The following is a 16,273-nucleotide window of genomic DNA, read 5'->3' as shown; positions in this document are numbered from 1 at the left end:
ATATTAACATATCTGGGACATTTTGGAGAACACTTATGGATCTGTTAGACACATACATACATCTATGTATTTTCTCTGTAAACTGATTTGACAACTGATTTGCATTTCTGGGGTGGGGCTAACTAAAGGAGAAATGGCAATCCAGGGGAAATGGAAATACAGCATACATTGTGATATCAAATGCCTTCTTACACTTTAAGATGGGGGATGCAACCAAGCCCAGGTGAAACCATTCATGAAGACAAAGTATCTGAAGTATGTAGGCCCTGACCTGCTGAGTATAAAAAACAAAGATTATTATAGATACACCAAAATAGATTGAATGGGCTTGTCATTCACACAGTATTGATGAAAAATCAAGTGCATTTGATCTAAATATGGGTATACGAGGACATCTAGTGGTCACAGGGTTTTTCCTTCTCAATCACTAGCTATCATTATGTGTATCCCCCTTCACAAGCTCGATGTTGAGCGAGTCCCCTTTCCTATGAAATGCAATGAGATATATTTGACGCAGGTATTTACTTTGCAACATGTATTGTCATTGACTAGAACAAACAAATATTATTGTATGAGCTATGCATCTGTATACTTGCGTTTTTGTACCCCTCTACTAGCTAGCTAGATGGGGCATTCCAGTCCCAGAGGCAGTCCGTTCTGCATGCCTTCTTGACTTCGATACAATGTGTCATCATGCATTTGTGCATGCACACTGGTAACTGTCATAGCTACCTTGCTAACTAACTTAGCTAGCTCATCAACCAGTCTTTTCTTTGCTATTTCTGTACGATGGCACTTATTAAAGCCTTGAATCTCATAAGGACCTCACTTTCACCTCTGGTCATCTAGCTAGCCATTAGCCAGCAGGTTTGCATCGTTTTCCATTGGACTAGGAGAACATTTGACATGCTGTAATGGTGCGATGACATGCCCTCAGGTGATGAGATCATACACATTTTTCCTCTTTTAAATACCCCTCGAAAAACCGAATGTAATTACAGCTAAGTGCTCAATACAGTTCAGTCTCTTATCTTAGCTAGCTGGCTAATGCCGATACACCATAGTCGTGGGTCTGCAAAATCAAGCAAATGGTACTGAACTCAGGACAAAGTCATGTTTCGACATTATAGTGGCTATTGATATTTTGGTTGTTTTGCTTTGTACATTGCGAATAGTTTCTTTTTTGGCATTTAACTCTGATGTAATTTCTGGATCCGGTTTCGGCAGGAGAAAATAAGTGAAGTCCCAAATTCCCCCAAGAATTTGCGCACTCACGGATACGGAAGCCTCAGAAATAAAAGATCTGGTCACGGATTAGGAGCCACTCCTGTTTTTAAAATGAGGTTAAAGAAGAACAATTGACATGCTGTAATAGTGTGATGACATGCCCTTAGTTAATAAGATCACTAACATACAGTTTTCCTCATTTAAGTACCCCTCAAAAAACCTAATGTAAGTGTTCAACACAGTTCAGTCTCTTCTCTTCCAAAGCTGTGAACACACACCTCAGAAAAAGGAAACAGAGAAATCAACAGAGCAGAAAATTGAATGCAGATTTCCCTGCTGCGTAGGCTACTATCCAAGAAAGACATGATGTTTAAGTGTTCTGTTCTGCTTACTTTAAATAATCCTCACTAGTCAACACAAGTTCATTCCTCTGTTTTATTCTGTTCCTCCGAGTGCTATTCCCACTGAAATTACATGTGAGGACACTGTAGAATTGACACATTATTCCAGTTGTTTTCCATTATAGCAGAGTAGGCCTATGTCTTCAGTTTTCTGGCCTAATGTAAAGAAACAGCAAGGGACATAAGGGAATACAGTGCATCCAAAAATAGATGTACAGCTCTGTGCTTGCACAAATATTTATACTCTGAGTTGTGGTTTATATACAGTACCAGATTAAGATAAAGGCGAAAGAAACGCACACCTATTTAGGCGAGGTGCTGGCTGACGGCGTAAAACACTTGAAAAAGAAAAGGAAAGCCGCACACTCTAGGAGCTCAGATGCAATAAGTTAATATCCTAATAACCAACGTTTCAACAGACAAGCTGTCTTCATCAGGTTATAATGACAAACACTGCGGGTCACTAGTTTATATAGTGTCAAAGGACACACGCAGGTGTCTGTAATCATGGCCGGGTGTGGCCTAATAGCATTGGCCAATTCACAGATAAAAACAACATACAAAAAACAACATACAAAAAACATGGATAGCATATGATCATAGATACTTGGCTACATAGGCCCACAACATTTACAATGAATAGCAAAATCACAAGAATGGCTTCAAATCAAAGTCTACGTTGAGACCGAAGGGAGCAAGGGTCTTTAAACTAAAGATCCAGGCAGCCTCTCGTTTTAACAATAAGTTGTCGAGGTCACCCCCTCTCCTAGGGAGGGTGACCTGTTCGATGCCGATATAACGTAGGGAAGAAATCGAGTGGTTCGCTTCCAAAAAGTGGGCAGCGACTGGGTATGTCGATTTTTTGCACCTAATGGTGCTACGATGCTCCGAGATTCGTACTTTTAATTTGCGCTTTGTTTTACCCACATCATTTTTACCACAAGGACAAGTTATAAGATAAATAACTGCCTTAGTGGAGCACGTAATAACACCTTTGATTGGGATCTGTTTCCCTGTTTGGGGGTGTTTGAAGGATCTACATTTGTAAGTGCCATTGCATTGAGCACAGCCATTACACTTGTAGTTTCCATCCGGTAGAGGCGCAAATAGACGTTGTGCAGGGATATTTAGGGGTGGTAAATCAGAGTTTACTAATTGATCTCTGAGATTTCTGCCCCGCGAGAATACAACCAAGGGAGGGTCTGAAAACACATTACCAATACTGTCATCGGATCTTAGAATGTGCCAATGTTTGTGAACGATTCCCTTAATTTGTTCAGAGCACTTTGAATAGCGTGTAGTTAGAACACAAGAATGCTTCTTTTTGCGAGACTGTCCTTGAAAGAGATCAGGTCTCGATTTGTTTTGAATTTTCTCAATGGCAGTATTAATCTGACCATTTTTGTACCCCCTCTCCTTGAATTTTCTTTGCGTCTCAGCCATATTACGGTCGAAATCTGATTGTTTTTTACAAATTATTTTGATTCGACAAAATTGGCTGTAGGGCAAACTGTTTTTCAAGGGAAGCGGGTGACAACTATCAGCCCTCAACAAACTGTTACGATCAGTAGGTTTCCTGTAAAGATCAGTGTATAGAACTTTATCCTCACACAAAATCAGAAGATCAAGGAAACGGATTTGACGTGTGTCAGATTGCATAGTAAATCTCAGGTGGTCAGAACAAGAGTTAAGAAAAGCATGGAATGCCTGGAGCTGTTTTGCATCACCCCTCCATAGAACAAAAATATCATCAATGTACCGTTTCCAAATAATAATGTTAGGCAAGTGTAGTATCTAAACAGTTTATGACTTTGCTGACGTTTGCAAATGGTGTGTTAGAGGAAGTTGACTCAGCTTGCGGAAGCATCTGGAAAGCATTACTATAGGGGCCCCCTAAAACAGAGGAAGTCTGTTATGTGAAGGCCAGGGATTGGTCTGTAGGAGAACCACCCATATTATGTTACATATTATAAATACCATGGTTGAAACAAAGGACGGGGAGAATATAACATATTAGAGATTGGGTCAGTTGTTCTCCAGATGTCTGTAAATTGACGCTGAAATCTTTGATGTAATAAACCATTATAATCAAGGACAGTGTCAGCGGATTTCTTGTCATCACAGCATAATTAGCATCGTTATCTCGACACTACATTAATGGCGATGAGGTATTTTGGACGTGTTGCGTCTGTTTCAACATTGCATCATGGGCGCCGGGCTGACTCTCGCTCCAGAGTCCGGCAGATGAGGGTGAGTTTTCTCACCACTTTGGGCACTGGTCAGTTCGTGTGTCTGTGTGTGTGCGTGCGTTGAATGACTGCACCGTTAAGAACTTGCGTGTGCGCTTTGCTGTTATTTGCTGTGTGATGAGAATCCGTTCTAAATTTGTTTGCGTTGAAAACAACGCAAACGGGGGAGTGTCTATAGGAATTGATAACACTGGGCACAGGGATATTTGGCTTGAATAAAATTGAAAAAGAATAGAATGAAGGAATAAGGCCAGGAACTAAGGAAAAATGTATACTAATTAGGACGTTGTTGATCTACGGAAGCCCTCAAACGAGGCAATCATTAGGATGGGCTGAAAATCCTGAAAACTCACTAGGTTGATTTTTAAGGTCAGTTCTGGGAACTGGAGTTTGTGGTAGATACATTCATTTGTAAGTTACCCCTCGACATATAGTTGACGAGGTATATGTTCGATGTAACCTCTCATTGAATATCTGCAAACTCGAGGTAGCAGAAATTTAGGAAGGAAATATGAGAAATAAGGAACGACGGTAGCATGCTTTAGAGGACCGTAGGAACGGATGCATTCCTCTTGAATTGTGTGTGTGTGGGGGGAAAAATAATAATAAAATAAAGACGTCTCTGTTGTGCTTCAGCTGTGTGTCGACTCATGGTATGATAAGATTTATGTTAGAGATATATACGTATATATGTTTTGGTTGAGAACGGGGATTTTAGTTTTTTGTAAGGAAATATGTTAGTTAAGGTTAAAATCTTATGAGTCTCCATTAGCGAGAACGTTAATAATTGTTAAAAAACTATGAGCCCCCTGGGAGGAAGTTAAGGTTAAAATCTTATGAGTCTCTATAAAAAGAGAACGTTTAATAACTGTTAAAAGACTATGAGCCTACAGGGAGGATTTTAAGAGTGTATAGAGATGTTTTGTAATGGATAAGAAAATAACTATAAATCTGCAGATTAGGATAAGTAAAGATAAGAAACTTCGAAGTAGGATTTGTGTTCTATGTTCTGTGTTGGTTTGGGAGTTTTGTTAAGTGTTACTGTTTATCTGTGTTGGAAATAACGGAGGGACAGCTGGTCTGTCTACTTTCTGTTGTTTAGCTTGGAGAGAGCTGCTTGGGGGAGCTCTTCTCACTCTGAAATCGCACTGGTGAATGAACTGCGCATGCGTGGGATTTTATGAGTTTAGAGTTACGTAGAGCAAATATGCCACTCCCCTGCCTGCACTGAGCTGCTGTGACATGCAGACAGAGAAGGAGGGGGAGACTTACACACTGTCACAGTTCCCTCAGCCAGAACCCAGAAGCAGACCAGGACAAGGAGAGTTGAACGAAAGTGAGGGTTTATTCAGATAACAAAAAGGTGCAGAATAATCCAGGGACAGAGCGGGCGGCGTGGTTGAGTAGTTGGGGGTGCAGTCTGGGTCCAGTGATGGCTCGGCAGCCGCCGACCATCAGGCAGAGGTGGGGTGAAGGTTCCGGACGTGTGACTGCAGGTGGAACAAAAACGGAGGTAAGGACACAAAAACTCAACAAAGTACAAAATAACAAAACTCACGCTAGAACGCTCAACTGATACACAGAACACCTACTGTTCATGGCTAACGATCCGGCAGGAACTGGATGTTGGGCCAGAGCCTAAGAAAGGTGCTGATTAGGCCCAGGTGTGCAGATTGCTAACAGGAATCAGGTGCGGAAACCAGAGCGCTCCCCGGAGCGTTCCCGAACCCTCGGGAAACTGGAGATTACGACCAGACCCCGACTCAGACAGCCGGGATCGTTACAGTACCCCCCTCCGACGAACGCCACCGGGCGGACTCCCCGGAGCGCCAGGATGGAGGCGGTAAAAGTCCCTGATGAGATCCGCATCTAGGACCTGTCGCCGCGGAATCCAACTCCTCTCCTCCGGACCATACCCTCCCAGTCCACGAGATACTGGAAACCCCCGGCCCCGCCGTCTGGCATCCATAATGCGACGCACCGTGTAGGCAGGACCACCTCCGATCATCCGAGGAGGAGGAGGAGGAGGCGGAGGAGGCAACAGAGGACTGAGGAAGACAGGCTTGAGGCAGGAGACATGAAAGGTGGGATGGACTCTGAGCGTCCTCGGTAGTTTGAGTCGCACTGCCACTGGATTGATCACCTTCTCCACCACAAACGGACCAATAAACTTCGGTAACAACTTCCTAGACTCAGTCCGTAACGGAAGATCCCGTGTGGCCAACCAAACCCTATCTCCGATGGTATAGGTGGGAGCGGGGATCCGCGACGATTCGCCTGGAGCTGATACCGGTCCGAACCTCTAAGGAGTGCCTTTCTGGCCCGATGCCAGGTCCGGTGGCAACGACTGAATATGGGCCTGAACAGAAGGCACTGAGAGCTCCTTCTCCTGAGAAGGGAACAGGGGAGGTTGGTAGCCATACAGGCACTGGAAGGGGAGACATCCCAGTGGCCGATGTAGGGAGAGTATTGTGGGCATACTCAACCCAAGGCAACTGAGAGGCCCAGGAGGTGGGGGTTGGAAGAGACCAGACAGCGTAGCGTGGATTCCATCTTCTGGTTGGCTCTCTCCGCCTGACCATTGGATTGGGGGTGAAAACCAGATGTGAGACTGACTGTAGCTCCAATGGCCAAACAGAAGGACTTCCAGACAGCAGAGGTAAACTGAGGGCCACGGTCGGAAACGATATCACTGGGCAAACCGTGGACCCTGAAAACCTCCCTAACCAGGATCTCGGACGTCTCCGAGGCAGAGGGAAGCTTGGCAATAGGCACAAAGTGGGCGAACTTGCTGAATCTGTCCACGATAGTCAGAACGACCGTGTTCCCCTCAGAAGCGGGCAACCCCGTGACGAAGTCCAGGGCCAGATGCGACCATGGACGCCGGGGAATAGGAAGGGGATGAAGTAGTCCAGAGCTGGGCCGATTGGTACTCTTATTCTGCGCACACACTGGACAGGCAGCAACAAAACCCCCGAGTATCCTCGGCCATGGCAGGCCACCAAAAACGTCTGCGAAGAAACGCCATCGTCCGAGCCACGCCGGGGTGACAAGCCATCTTGCTGGCGTGGGACCATTTGAGGACAGCAGGACGAACCGACTCAGGCACAAACAACCGACCGGGTGGACCGTTACCGGGACCGGGCTGAGTCCGAAGGGCCGCCAGCACCTCCTCCTCAATCTTCCACATCACTGCTCCCACGACGCAGTTCCGGGGGGAGAATAGTCTCGGTCTTGGACCCACTCTCCTCCGTCTTGGAGAACATCCGGGACAAGGCGTCCGCCTTGCCGTTCTTAGATCCAGGTCGGAACGTCAGGGCAAACTTGAATCGTCCGAAAAACAACGCCCACCTGGCCTGACGGGAGTTGAGACGTTTAGCCGATTGCACGTAAGCAAGATTCTTGTGGTCAGTCCAGACAATAAACGGTTGCTCCGCCCCCTCCAACCAGTGGCGCCACTCCTCCAAGGCAAGTTTCACCGCGAGAAGCTCCCGGTTACCCACATCGTAATTCCTCTCCGCAGGCGAAAGGCGACGAGAGTAGTAGGCGCAGGGATGGAGTTTACTGTCCGTGGAGCATCGCTGCGACAGGATGGCGCCAACTCCCACATCAGACGCGTCCCACTTCAACGGACGAACTGACGGGCCGTGTCCGGTTGAGAGAGAATCGGTGCGTTGGTGAATCGCCTCTTCAAATCCAGAAACGCTCGATCCGCCTCCGGATTCCACTTGAAGGTCCTGATGCTGGAAGTCAAGGCAGTTAATGGAGCGGCCACACGGCTGTAATCCCGGATAAATCTGCGGTAGAAATTCGCAAACCCCAAAAATCTCTGGAGCTGCAATCTCGCACCGGGCTGGGCCCATTCCAGAACCGCTCTAACCTTCTCCTGGTCCATCCTAATCTCACCCCTGGAGATGATGTACCCGAGAAAGGATGTCGTGTGGGCGTGAAACTCGCACTTCTCGGCCTTCACGAACAGGCGATTCTCCAATAATCGCTGCAGGACCTGCCGGACATGCTGGACGTGGTCGGAAGGTTCCTTCGAGAAGATCAGAATGTCATCCAGGTAAACAAACACGAAGAGACCGATCATATCTCTCAGGACGTCGTTCACCATACTCTGGAATACCGCTGGAGCATTGGTCAGTCCAAACGGCATCACCTGATACTCGAAGTGCCCCATCGGTGTATTGAAACCCGTCAACCACTCGTCCCCCTCTCTGATCCGGACCAGGTGATACGCATTGCGTAGGTCTAACTTGGTGAACACCGTAGCACCCTGTAAGGAGTCGAAGGCAGAACTCATCAAGGGCAGGGGATACTTGTTCTTGACCGTGATGTCATTCAACCCCCGATAGTCAATACATGGTCGAAGAGAGCCATCCTTCTTCCCCACAAAGAAGAATCCTGCCCCCAGGGGGTGATGACGAGGGACGAACGAGACCAGCAGCTAGGGACTCCTTGATGTAGGTCTCCAACGCCTCACGTTCAGGTCGGGAGATACTGTATAACCTTCCCTTGGGGTAGACAGCTCCAGGGACCAGGTTGATGGCACAATCATATGGTCGGTGGGGAGGGAGTGACAGAGCCTTCTGCTTACTGAAAACTTCCCCCAAATCGTGATATGTCTCGGGAACCAGGGACAAATCTGGAGGTTTAGCCTCAATCACCTGACTGGGAACCGAATGGGGGCAGGCAGTCTTGAGACAGTTAGCATGACAATCCAGGCTCCAACTCGTTACCTTGCCCGTCACCCAATCGAACGTGGGATTGTGTTCCTTCAGCCAGGGGTATCCAAGGACCAGAGGAACATGGGAAGACGGCAGAATGAAAAATGAAATCATCTCAGAATGATTCCCTGACAACCGCATCTTAACCGGTTCAGTCCTCATCGTGATACGTGCCAGACTACTGCCGTTCAGAGTGGTCGCCTCAATGGCTTCCGGCAATTGCTCCTTGGAAAGCCCCAGCTGTTCCACCAACTCGGCATCAAGAAAGCTTCCATCGGCACCTGAATCGATAAAAGCGTTAAGCGCTAAGCTCTGATTCCTGTTCACAAGGGTAGCCGGGAAGCGGGGTCTGACAGAGGTACTGAGAGGTTGAAACTGGCTCGCTAAAAGTCCTCCCAACTTTAGCGAGCCGGGCAGTTTGACGACCGCCGGGAACAGGTGGAGATGTAACGTCCCGAGCGACCACAGTAGAGGCAGCAGTTGGTCTTACGTCTATGTTGACGCTCCTCCTTGGTTAACCCGTGCCGCCCCACTTGCATGGGTTCAGAATCGGGAGAGAGGTCCTCTCCACTAATCCTTAGTGGTGGAGAATGATCGACGTGTTCTGGTCCACCACCCGACCCGACTGGGAACTGAGAAGCTGATCGATTGGACGGACCCCCATTGCTTCTCCCTCCTTCGCTCTCGGACTCGATTATCCACCCGAATAGACAAGGCTACCAAGCTGTCCAGGTCACTAGGCTCGGATAGGAGATCAACTCATCCTTGAGCTGCTCCGACAGGCCCTGGTAAAAGGCCGCTTGCAAAGACTCCTCGTTCCACCCACTCTCCACAGCCAACGTCTTGAACTCGATCACGAAGTCGGCCACGCTGCGAGTTCCTTGGTGAAGAGAAAACAGACGCCTAGCTGCGTCCCTCCCTCGGACGGAATGGTCGAAGAGCTTCCTCATCTCGGCCGTGAACCCCTGGTATGAAGCCATGCAGGGATCCTGTCGTTCCCAAACGGCTGAAGCCCACTCCAGCGCCGACCACGCAGCAACTCAATCAAAAAGGCTATCCTAGCCTTGTCAGTGGCATAAGAGTAGGGCTGTAGATCGAACACTAATCCACACTGCATAAGGAAGGAACGGCATCTTCCCAGCTCCCCCTCATATTTCTCCGGCGTGGGAACCTTGGGCTCACGGAGGGACACAACTTCAGAAGCGGCAGGCGAGATGGGTGAACCCGGTAGTGGGTCCTCCACCGGACACTGGCGTTGGTTCTGGACCTCCGTCAGGCCGGTAGAAAGGTTCCGAACTGACAACGCGATCTCCTGTAGTACCATGCTATGATGGCCCAACATCTTCTCCTGCTGGGTAATGGCATGGCGAACAGAGTCCAGGTCCGCTGGGTTCATATTTGGCCGGATCGTTCTGTCACAGTTCCCTCAGCCAGAACCCAGAAGCAGACCAGGACAAGGAGAGTTGAACGAAAGTGAGGGTTTATTCAGATAACAAAAAGGTGCAGAATAATCCAGGGACAGAGCGGGCGGCGTGGTTGAGTAGTTGGGGGTGCAGTCTGGGTCCAGTGATGGCTCGGCAGCCGCCGACCATCAGGCAGAGGTGGGGTGAAGGTTCCGGACGTGTGACTGCAGGTGGAACAAAAACGGAGGTAAGGACACAAAAACTCAACAAAGTACAAAATAACAAAACTCACGCTAGAACGCTCAACTGATACACAGAACACCTACTGTTCATGGCTAACGATCCGGCAGGAACTGGATGTTGGGCCAGAGCCTAAGAAAGGTGCTGATTAGGCCCAGGTGTGCAGATTGCTAACAGGAATCAGGTGCGGAAACCAGAGCGCTCCCCGGAGCGTTCCCGAACCCTCGGGAAACTGGAGATTACGACCAGACCCCGACTCAGACAGCCGGGATCGTTACACACACGAATAAAGTATTCTGTTTGTTAAATCGGCTGTTGCTTAACGATGAAACTATTTGATTGAGATCTATTGAATTTATAAATGAGAGATATGGTGACGGATTAAAAATAAAAATAATAAAATAAAATAAAACGTTATTGAGCTATTTATAATATTCCTGAGTTAAGCTGTTTGCTTATTTCTTAGCGCGAGTGTGAACATAGGTATGTCTAAAAGGGTATTGTATGGTTGAAATAACCCAGTGAGTGCATAAAAGACTAAATTCTTGTCTGTTCCTTTGTTCTTCTGTCATGTGAGAGACGAGAAGGAGGAGACAGAGAGAGAGAGAAGGTGCTGACCAGTGCGTCACGCGACAGTGTGTGCTGCCACGGATCCAGTCCAATCAAGGCCAGTACTGTTCTGTTCACAAAACTTACCTTCCCATACAGGATATTGTGTGTGCCTAGCATATTTCATGTTGTGACAATTTGACAGGGACTTGGCAACAGACTGATGAATTGATGTAATTAAGAATTGCACATTGGAGTTTTTTGTGCATGAGTTGGTTTGATTAGAGTTGTGTTGGAAATCCAGCACTGACATTATTCTGTAAAATTAAGGTAATTGGGTGATTATTAAGCAATTGGTTTGTGAGTGCTGTAGTGTTGCTGGATTACAGGTCTTTCTTTTTTGGATTGCTCTGAAGTTGACTACTTTCATTTACTTTTCCTGATCGGATGTGGTAAGATTGCCACTAATCAATAATTTGGTAAAATAAAATAAAAAATAAATAAATAAATAAATAAATAAATAAATTAATTAATTAATTAATAAATTAATAAATTAATAAATTAATAAAAATAAATAGATATATTGATTAATTAATTAATATGGAGAAAAAAATTAAAAAGGGAGGGAAACATAAGCTACATAGTCTAAAAGTACTTTTTGGTTTACAAATTAATTGGTTTAAAATAATAATAATAATAAAATAATTCACAATAAAGGAATATAAAATAAGTTGTTACAATGGGGAAAAAGGACATCAAAACTATTAAAGTAATTACTCCTCTTGATGTAGTAGAAAATAGTAATCCTCTAGTTAATGGTATTGCAAGGTTATCTGGAAAATGGAATAAACGTTGGCCTGACATTGAACAACCATGGCCAGTGGAAGGGACTCTTAACCCTGACGTCATCAACATAATGAAAGTGCTTGTGTCGATTTATAAGGCAGATCAAAAGAATGGGAAAAAAAGGGAACATCGTAAAGAAAAGAGACAAAGAAAGCTGGGTGTTCTTAAGCTGTTTGAAAATGAAGGACAAAAACTGATAAAAGATACCAAATATAAAAGAAACAGAGGTATAGAGAAAATGGCAAAAGAGGTGAAGGTGACAGAAAAACTAATGGCAGAAGTCAATAGACCTTTCTCACATACGGATTCAGCAAAAATACCCTCACCTTACGAGGAAGAAGTAGAGTTTAAGGACGTCTATCCTCAGCTTCCAATGATCATTCAGGGGGGTGATTATTGCATCAGAGATGAAGATGAACGAATAATAGAGAGAGGACAAGCAGAAACGACCATAAAGATGAATCCAAACTCCAAAAGTAAGAAGAAAACAAGATGTCTGGAAACTAAGGGTGGAGTGAGGTTCAGGAGGATGGAACTTGAAGATGATGATGATGATGATCAGAGTGATTCAGAAGAGATCATGGGTGGATATGACCCTGTGATCAGATGGAGGTTGGCCAGAGAGGAAAGAAGGGGTGATGGAAGTTGGAAGAAGGATACAAGAGATTCGATCTCTGATGAAAGTGAAGATGGAGAAAGCGATGAAGATTTGGAGATTAAAGGTGCTTCATGTTCAAGAGGATTTTATCCTACAAGAAAAGAGAGCACAAGTAAGAAGATGATGCCAGTGATAATTCGAGGACAGAACCTGGAGTATAAGCCTTTGCAGAATACCGATATGTAAGATATACTTGAGAAGCTGCCTACTCTTCAAGATGGAGCATATCCTTGGATTTCAAAATTGGAAGAAATTACGGTGGGAACACAGTCTGCCATAGGAGACATTAAGATACTTTTGGCTAATCTCCTTGGGATTCCAGATATGGAAGACATTTTTCAGAGAGCTGGACTTAATAGATATGTGGGGACTGCAGTGAATGATCCTGAATTGTTGGCTGCAAGTAGAAATCAGCTGTGGAGAGCACTGAAAGATACGTTTCCAACAAATGTGCATCCTGACAACATTCTGATTGACCCACTAGGACAACAAGAAAATCCGAGAGCCTATGTGTCAAGAGTTCATCAAGTGTGGAGAAATATTACCGGAAATGATCCAGATGTGAGTCAAATTGAGCAGTCAATTTTGAGAGCTAAATTGCAGATGGGACTGCCCTCACCAGTAAGGAGCAAACTGGCAGAGGTGGTTGGACTTGGAAGCATGACAAAAGGTGTCTATACAGATCATATAGCCCATCAAGTGGATCTGTACAGGAAAAAAGGAACACAACCAGAAAGAACAGGAGCAAGAAACTCTCAGAAAACTCAATCAAATACAACTGGTGGAGAATAAGAAGGAGAAGAAACAAGCTTTGGTTATGCAGAATCACCAAATCAACAATCACTGCCACAGCTTCAACTGGACCAGTTCCAACCGCAATTGTACCAGCCACCAATAGCGGTACCAGTTGTTTCATATCCACAGCCAATTTCTGGACAGACACAGAATTGGAGAGAAAGAGGACAAGAAGGCTTAGGAAGAGGAAGAGGAGGAAGATTTAAGCCATACTTCCAGCAATCTTCAGAAGTGTGTTATAATTGTGGACAGGTTGGTCACTTTGCCCGTGAGTGTAATGGGCCAGGAGGAAACACCAGAGGGAATTTCAGAGGAAGATACAGGGGCCAGTCAAGATCATCTGGAGGACCGGTGAACCCTTATAGGGGCCCGGAGCAAGGATTCTAGGGGTGCCCAGAAGGACCGGAAAAAAGATCCAACAATTGAGGTGAAAATAAACAACCGACCATTGGAAGTGATGGCGGATAGCGGAGCTGCTTTTACCTGTGTTCGGCCTGAAGATGCTACACATCTCCCTATGTCCAATCAACTAATTAGGACAATTGGATTTGAGGGAGTGAAACAGCTGATTCCTCTTACGGAACCAATTGAGCTCTGCTATGAAAATCAGAAATTTACAATACCCATACTGGTATCAGAACATACACCTATTGCATTGTTGGGAAGAGATGCATTGTGTAAGTTGAACTGTACAATAAAATGTACACCAGACGGCTGTCTGGTAGAAGTGCCAAAGGAAAAGGTTTACCAATTGTTGATGATGACAGAGATGGATTCTTCTTCAGTATTTTTTGAGATTTTTTGAAGCAGGCTAAGATATGGGAGAAATTAATTGTGGCAAATATGCCAGATGCGAGGCTTCCGGAATATCCATTTCATTGTACGCTCAAGTATTTAAAGAATGCTGCCCAATCGAACTCAGAGGAATGGTTGAGTAATCAACCAAAGAAAGTTCAACTCAGCTCATGTTGCATAATGTTAGGACCACAAGGAGCAGCTATGAAGATAAACACAGACGATTATCTGGATAAAGAATTTGAGATTGAGAAGAGTGTGCCACATGTGACCTTGTTGGTTTCTGAAGGCTATGAGCAGAAGCAAATAGGAGAAATGATGACAGAAGGACAAGGAGAGCCACAAGCTGTACGGATGACACATGAATCTATTTGCAGTGTGAAGATGGATTTAGACCCTATGAAAGAGGAGATGTTGCAACAAGTTCAAGAATGTTTGTGGTCTCAATACAGTACCGATATTGGACTTGTGAAATCAGCCCAATTGAGGTGAAAGTTGAACTTCAGCCAGACCTCCTTGGAAGAATCAGTATCCATTGAAAGATGAAGCAATCCAAGGGATCGAACCACAAATTGAAGGACTTTCGTTGTCTTTGGAGAAACCATGAGGGGTTGATAGTAGCGCCTCTAGACCTATTAGGTCTGATGATTCAGGAAGCACATGGGTTAGCTAATGTTGCAAGGGGGGAGGTTAGGAGAAAGGTCACAAAGGAGTATGGTTTTTGGGCACCATATTTGCTTGAACAGGTTGACTATGTCATAGGCAGGTGCACAATCTGTCTGAAAAATAATGTTCGCAGGGGTGTGACTGTTATTCTTGGTTACATTCCTACACCAAGAGGTGCATAAGATGTCCAACTAAGCTAAAATATGCTCAATCGGTTGCCAAGTTCTTGTGTAAAGAAGTCATAAGCAGGTGGGGACTACCCGATTGAATATCCTCAGATAATGGGAAGGAATTTGTGGATAAATCAGTGAAATTTATGTAGCAAAAATGGGGAATTAAGCAACGTCTTGGAGCAGTTTATCACCCACAAAGTCAAGGGATTTGTGAAAAAATGTGTCTTGAAAAATCGCATTGTCAAAATTTGTCAGCATACGGGTCTAAACTGGATAGCGGCGCTTCCTTTAGCATTAATGGTGTGTCGCTCAAGTGAGTTGCGTGATCTACGTATGACACCCCATGAACTGGTAACAGGAAGAAGGATGCCTACGCCTTGTTTGCAAACAAGCGGAAAGGGTCCAAGCTTGGCTCTTTTGGAAGATGAAATGAGAGCGTACGTTACATATATGGCAAAATTTCATAAAAAGTTGTCCACATATGTTTCTGACAGGCAAAGAAAAGAAGAGGTGCAGGAGAAGCTTGATGAGCAAAAAAGGAGTACAGTGCAACCTGGGGACAAGGTGTTCGTGAAGGTATTTAGAAGGAAGTGGTATAACGAACGTCGTGAAGGACCATTTGAAGTTGTTCGTAGTACTGGAACAGCTGTCCAGGTTAAAGGGTCTCCAACGTGGTATGATTTGTCACATTGTGTTAAAGCGCCTGGAGAAGAGGTGCCACGCGCAGAGAGACAGGATGTTGAAGGCTCAAGAGAGCAGGATGAAGATAGGGGAGAACAGGCAGAAGGAGGGATGCATGACAATATCCAGAGTAAAAACCCAGAAGGAGAGATTGTCCATGTTGTGGACAACGTTGATGATAATGTTTACACTTCTGATGATGCCAGAGATGACTCTGCAATGGATGAAAAGGGAAGGAGATTTGGGGACATTGATTTTCAATACGTCCCAGAAACAACAGGGAATATTTCAGTGGAATGTGAAACAGCGGAGATCACCAAGGGCAACTCTGTTACAGGAGAAGCTGGTGATTCGGTTAGACAAAGTAGGCCTAGACCAGTTAGGAGAAAAGTCAGACCAAAACGTTACGAAAACTAGAGTTGAAGTAACTCTAGGAAAGTCAGCTCAGCTTCCATGTCAGTGTACGAGGGAGAACAGTGGTGAAGGGAAATTTAGAGTTCAGTGGGAAGATAGCTATGGAAGGAGTTTAGATCTGTTAGGAGCAGTTGCATTGAGAAAGTATGTGTTGCTGAATGATAAGAGAAGACTGAAGATTGAGGGTGATTGCAGTCTCTATGTGTACAATTCCCAGCAGGAGGATCAAGGTGATTATAAATGTATTTTTTATAATCCACAGTTTGAAAGTGAGGGATTAGAGTTGGGACTGAGAGTTAATGTAGTGAGACTAGTGGTGATAGATGGAAATATAAGTAAAGAGCTCCAAGCTGTAGGGAAAATAGATGAATCAACAACAATGACATCAACACTTCAGCCTAATACAACAACAGTGAGAAACAATTCAACTCTTTCAACATTGACAG

The sequence above is a fragment of the Coregonus clupeaformis genome, chromosome 16 (assembly GCF_020615455.1).
Source record: "Coregonus clupeaformis isolate EN_2021a chromosome 16, ASM2061545v1, whole genome shotgun sequence".
NCBI lineage: Eukaryota > Metazoa > Chordata > Actinopteri > Salmoniformes > Salmonidae > Coregonus > Coregonus clupeaformis.
The sequence above is the reverse complement of the archived record's forward strand: the minus strand, read 5'-3'. Positions refer to the sequence as shown.